The 6,363-nt window shown below is 32.9% G+C and overlaps 1 non-coding gene across 1 annotated transcript; it reads left to right on the forward strand.

The window, feature by feature from the left end:
- The first annotated feature begins 5,008 nt into the window (after positions 1-5,008).
- On the forward strand, positions 5,009-5,081 carry TRNAF-GAA (transfer RNA phenylalanine (anticodon GAA)). The gene has a single exon. It is a non-coding gene; the product is annotated as a tRNA-Phe (tRNA).
- The last annotated feature ends 1,282 nt before the right edge of the window (positions 5,082-6,363 follow it).

The raw sequence follows: 6,363 nt of genomic DNA on the forward strand, positions 1-6,363 counted from the left end.
GTGGGTTCTATTTCTTCCAAAGTATATTTGAGTTATTAAGCTCTGTTATTGTTAGATAAAATGTGGTATGTCCATGAAATGTTTTCACGTTCTCCCACTGTTTAATGCTCTTATGTTAACAATTGTGGCTTTTAATGGGTCTGACACACCTATTAAAAGTTGTGCGCACTGTCTTAAGGTAGTGGATTGATCCCCACGAGCCTTATAGACGAAATGAGGATTTTGGATTCGCCCTTAATCCGGCTAGATGGTGTAGCTGACGTGGGTTCGTCCCGGGGGTCCCATCTAGTTAATGAACGAATAAATGATTACTTCCCAGGGGTCGCCCAGGGACTACGAATGAAAGGATAAGGGTAACAGTGGTGTTACGGTATGGCGCGCGCAAATGAATGAAAATATTTTGTGATTATAGAAGTTAAATATTTATTTTTAAAACCTTCTATAATTCACATACATGCATGGACTATCATATGTAAATGATTATTTCAAAAATGCATGACCCACTGGGTACACTAGTACTCAGCCCAAAATTCTTTTAATCTTTTCAGGTCAGTAAGTTGGTGGAGATGGAAGCAGCTGTGGAGGGCTGGCTGCAATATTTTGAAAAAACTATTATAATAAAAAGTCTATTATACATTTTGAGTATGTAAAAATTATAATTAAAGATTATATATATATAGAATTAATGTTTGGTATTATTATTTATTTGTACGCAAATTATTATTTACCGCTCGATGGAGAGTGCATGTAGTCGGCCCCTCTTGGACGCTTGACCAAAGCCCTCATGATCATGTTGTGCTATGCCAATTTCATGAGTGAGCTGGTCGGTCAACTCCTTTAGGCGAGCTAGACTCGGTTACCCCATCATTTACCGCTTTATTAAAATTGTAATTAAATGTCCGATTGTTTAGCCGCACGTATTTGTAGACTGGTTCTAAACCACCAGCGTGCTGAGCCAAACTTTCCGACTTTAATATTAAAAAATATTGCTACTTAAATAAGTTATCTATGTATTATTATTATTATTATTATTATTATTATTATTATTATTATTATTATTATTATTATTATTATTACCCCCTTCTTTCCCGCTTCTTAAATCCAACCCCTAGTCACGTTTCGGCATTCGTGCCTTCCTTCGGGAATTGGGGCGTGACAGATTTGTCTTTTTATTCTGAAAAGACTTTGATAGAAGTTGATGAATTCTGATCTTATTTCCTCATGGTCTAAAATTGGTTCACCGTCATTCCTGCATAACATAATTATGGCATTAGTGGTGTTCATTTTTTAAACAAGGGATAAAAAGTATTTGGTATTCTTATCAACTTGAGTGAGATGGAAATTTTTAGCCTTTTGGTTCATGAAGTCTTTCTCATTATTGTTCAATAAGACGGCCTGCTTCCTTGATTGTTTCTCTTCATCTCGAAGGGTTGTATTAAGAGGGTTCTATCACAAAGGGATTGCAATTCCTCAAGTTTCGCTCTTGCCTTTGCAGCTCTGTCAGAAATGTTGTTGAATTCCCGTTTGTTTTGCCTCTTGAGAACTCCTTGTAAATTTTTTAGTTTAACTTGGAGGTCTGCTCGAGCACGTCCATTGTTTCCATTGCTCCATCCCTCATTTAACCAGTCCCTGAAATGCGGGTGAGTAATCTGAAAGTTGAAAATTTTGAAGGGTCTTTGAACACGTCAAACTTTTTAAAAAATAAGTGATCATGGCCGAATGATCGGAATGAACACCTCTCGTGAGGAAGTTCGCACGACTCAAGAACCCAGCATTAGCCTTAGCATTGTTTGCCATGACTTTATAGATTTTGGAATATTGGACAGTGTTGGTCCATGTAAAAGTGCAGTCGATAGAGGGTACGTCAGTGCATATTAAGTGCACTTTTTTTCAAGGATAAATAAAAAATTTCTGTAACTATGTGGAAGTCGAAGGGGGATCAACATTGGTGTTTGTTGGAAAAATTAAATGTTTTGATTTGATACCAAAATTTCACTTTGTGGTGATATGCTTGTTGTTGTAACTTGTAGACTGCATCTCACCTGCTAGGGAGCATGCCTTTTATGTTTATAGGTTTTTTACTTGGAGGATCAACAGATATAGTCTATTGAATTTGCATGAAGATTAACTCCAAATGATCTAAGACTCGTCATGTTGAAAAGACCTTGCTAAGCTTAAATGTGAAGCATGCATGCTGAAGCTGATTAACTCTATGTTGTTGATGTTGAATGGAACCCCTAGCTGATCTGAACCCACATCAGCCCTAAGTCAACAATAATTAAGGCGAAGTTAACCTACGAGAGTTTTAATTCAAAATATATTGTATTTAATGCGATTCTCGTAGAATCTGGAGCTTATATTAGAATAAGTACGAGGAAAACCATAATGTCAGAAACTACTTTGTACGATGAATCAAAAATCTAATAACAACATCCCATGGATCAAACGGGAAGATTTCAATAATTATTAGATTTTCAAAGATGTTATCTCCAACGGAACTATACAATCTCTAGAGTATAAATACCTCACATCATCCATTGGAATTAAGACTTACCATAAATATTTTGACATTTGAATTCACAAGCAAGCAATCAAGCTCTCTATTCATTCTTATACGAACTCATCGTAACTATGAATAAGGGAATTTCTCAAGTATTTAAGTGTTAATTCTTTAGAATTTTAAGATCTAATCTTCTAGATATTTTTTATAAACATTTCCTTAGATTCTAGGTGTTTACATTGTAAATCCTAAGCCTAGATTCAAACACATTTAACAACCTAATCTGTTCTTCATTGTAACAATGTGTTCTTTAGCTGGAAGCTAAACTTTCAAACATACACCCATGTAATAGCTAGGTGTTGTTGTGAGAAGATAGTCGACAAGTAAGCTACTGATTTGTAGTCTGGAACTTGAAGTAGAATTCGAACGCGATTGAGTAAATTGTAGTAACGATCATAGCCCCGTGACCCGTGGATCAATACAAAGAAACTAATTGGTCAGCTGGCTTGCAGCTTTAAAACAAAGAATCCAAAGTTAGTGGATTCACCCATGCTCGTGGAACGTTAAATAGATGTGTTATTTACTTTTGTGTTTTTGCATTCAACATTACTTAAATTGTCATTAATCTGTATATAATAATCATCAGCTAAAATCTATATTTTCAGCATACTTTAAATCAACATATTCAAGTTGCTAATCAAACTGAATATTGACTAAGCTGAAAACTTGAACTTAAAGATTTTCACAATGTGAGTAACTTAACCACCACACTCTGCACAACATTAGTTATTAGTCTAACTAATCAGCTTTCGATTAGTCAATTGAATTGCTAACTGATCACTAAGTTAGACAAACCATATTTTGATTGTCAGTCAGCTGTACTGAATCACTCTAGCTGATTAATAATCAGTTGAAGTTGTCTTAGACTACATTCTGATAAGCAACGAAAAGTTTTTAACTGGTGTATTTTCCCCCGTACACCAGTACATGCTCGCTCAGGACCAACAATAGGTATCAAAGCAAGGGTTCACTAAACCTCTACATGTGAATATCAGACCTGCTTGAACTAATCTTTCAAAAATCCTTTCAAAAGTTTTTCATCATCATATAGTGTATTCCTGCCATAGATCATTCTACTTGTTCTCTTCCTTTGTATATAGTTGAGAACTACGAGCTATGGAAGCTCATGATGAAAAGTCATCTCACGGCTTAGCACAACATGATGTGGCAAGTACTGACTGAAGGCCCCATCGTCATCACCTCCAAAACATTCAAAATAGAAGGACTGATTGGAGGCTACTTGTATGTGTATACATTTTAGACGAGTTCGGTAAATCATTACCTTATAAATTCGATCTATCATCATTATCCTTCCTATCAAAGTTATGGGTTGATCAACTCTAGCATCATCGATATCATTTCAGCTTTTTGCCATGTTCTATCACAGTCAGCAATTGATAAATGACTAAGCTCTAACCAATTATACAATTATTTTATATATCCCCACTTATAAACTACAACATAAAGTGATTCTATATTCCTACTTATAAACTACTCTCTTCGTCCACAAAAAGTATGACACTTTTCTTTTCAGAACATGGCTCCACATCTTTTCCTTAACTTTTATCCTTACAAATACTTCTTATTTTAAAAAAAAAATCACCTCAAATTCAATCTCAACCACACATCTCATAAAATGTTGGGATCGTTTATCAACTACATAAAAATCATCACCAATTTTATTAAAACATATGTCCACCAAAAGTGTTATACTTTTGATGGACGGAGGGAGTATAACATAAAGTGATTTTCCGTCAAAACTCAATAATATGCAATTCACAAATTAGATCTAAAAGTATCGTCTTATTTTATTTAGAATTAAGTTAAAATAATAAAGTGATTTTTCCGTCAAAATTCGACGGCATACACATTAATGTAAATAAAATGAGTGTCGATAAAATCAAAATAGACACGTTTGATGTTAAGCTTATATCTTCATTGAAAATTTGATATTTGATGTTAATTTAAACGAGAGTTGCGTTGAACTTAAAAATATTTTTTAAAAATTAATATTAGTTCTTCATTTTTTTCCGTGAGGACTCGAACCTCTAACTTAATGATTGGAGGAGAAACTTCTCATCAACTAAATCGACACTTAAAATTAATTGACTACAAAAATATATAGGTTAAAATTATATATTTAATAATTACTTAGTATGAGTGTGTGTGTATATATATATATATATATATATATATACATGAATTATTATATAATTGACTAATAGGAATTTATTAAAATTATTTTTTAAATGGTCATTATTGTGTATAATGTAAGTATAAATGACCCTCGGAATTCCATACTTTAATTTCGAAGCCTTTATTATCAAAATTATAAGATTTATGTCACAACCAACGCTTCTATCGTGTGCTACAAAGTCTAATTGTTCTTGTAATCGTATATAGAACTTATTAAGACTTAATATGAATATACCAATTACTGAACATACTGCGGGGATAGCTCAGTTGGGAGAGCGTCAGACTGAAGATCTGAAGGTCACGTGTTCGATCCACGTTCACCGCATTTTATTTTTTATTTATTTTTATTTTTATTTTTTGTTTTTCATATTTTTCTACTACTACTATATTACAATGCTTTCGGGCTGCAATCAATTTAGGCCCAAGCCCAGGCCCATTCACTGTTTCTTTCAAAACGTCATTTCACCAAGGCCCATTTTTGTGCTGATTATTACACTACTAAGCCTCTGCCTCTAGTCATAGTCTGGACTATTCTAGAGAAATGAGCTCAATAATTAAGTAGCATCATCATTCATTCCCAATTCTAGAAAATTAAAACACTTGAGATTTGAAATAGCGATGGATCAAAATGAAGCATTATAGTATTATATATCTCCAAAATATAAAATCAAAGATTAGAATGGGGACCCATACACAGTAACCAATGGTTGAGATAAAAAATTAAGTATCTCACTATTATTATTGTTTATTTCTTGGTTTTCTTCTCCGCCTCAAATCTCTCAATCATTTTGCTTTTGGTGCCAGACAAAATCATTCCGATTCTACCTTACAAAAGTTACCAAATCAAATTCAGAGGCTACCAATAGCATACACAAATAAACATCATTAGATGCATAGAATTGGAAAACAGATTAAAGTATTACTATTATCTTCAAATTGTGTAAAAATATTAAATCCAAAACTACTCGGCTACTAAAATAAAATGTAGTGCACTCAGTATTTTTGTACAAATTTGAATGGAATATGAATACAAAAATGGATTTATGGTTACTTAGCTAGATGTGTTAACATTTTTATTTGGGTCACGCCCCAATTGCAAAAATCAGTCCACTAATTTTTACAATCCAGACTCAAAGCACGTTGAATAAAATAATTTTTTCATATTATACATCTCAATGTTTTTTTTTTATCATAAAAATTAATACCCATGGGTAAAAACCAGTCCACTTATAACGGTTCGAATCCTCTATTCTATAATGTTCATGAGTATTCATCGAGCCATATTAATAGTGGGGTAATATTTTTTATAAAATAAAATTTATTACTATATTTTACTAAAAATTGAAGTTTGAAAGAATTATACATCCTAGTTATGAAATAATCAACTCAGCAGACAAATATATTACCTGCATGAATAATTATAAAATTAAATTAAAGCATTAGAGATTTAAATTGAAAAAAAAACATATAAAAATAATGAATGAGACACCCCAAAATGGGATAGATTGTAACAAGTGAGTGTATAAGTACATGGAGATTAGTGGGATTAATTTTGTCCTAAAATGTGTCATGACAACCTTGAAAGTCGAAAGCAACGAGGAATGTGT

Source organism: Salvia miltiorrhiza, chromosome 1 (genome assembly GCF_028751815.1).
Source record: "Salvia miltiorrhiza cultivar Shanhuang (shh) chromosome 1, IMPLAD_Smil_shh, whole genome shotgun sequence".
Lineage (NCBI taxonomy): Eukaryota > Viridiplantae > Streptophyta > Magnoliopsida > Lamiales > Lamiaceae > Salvia > Salvia miltiorrhiza.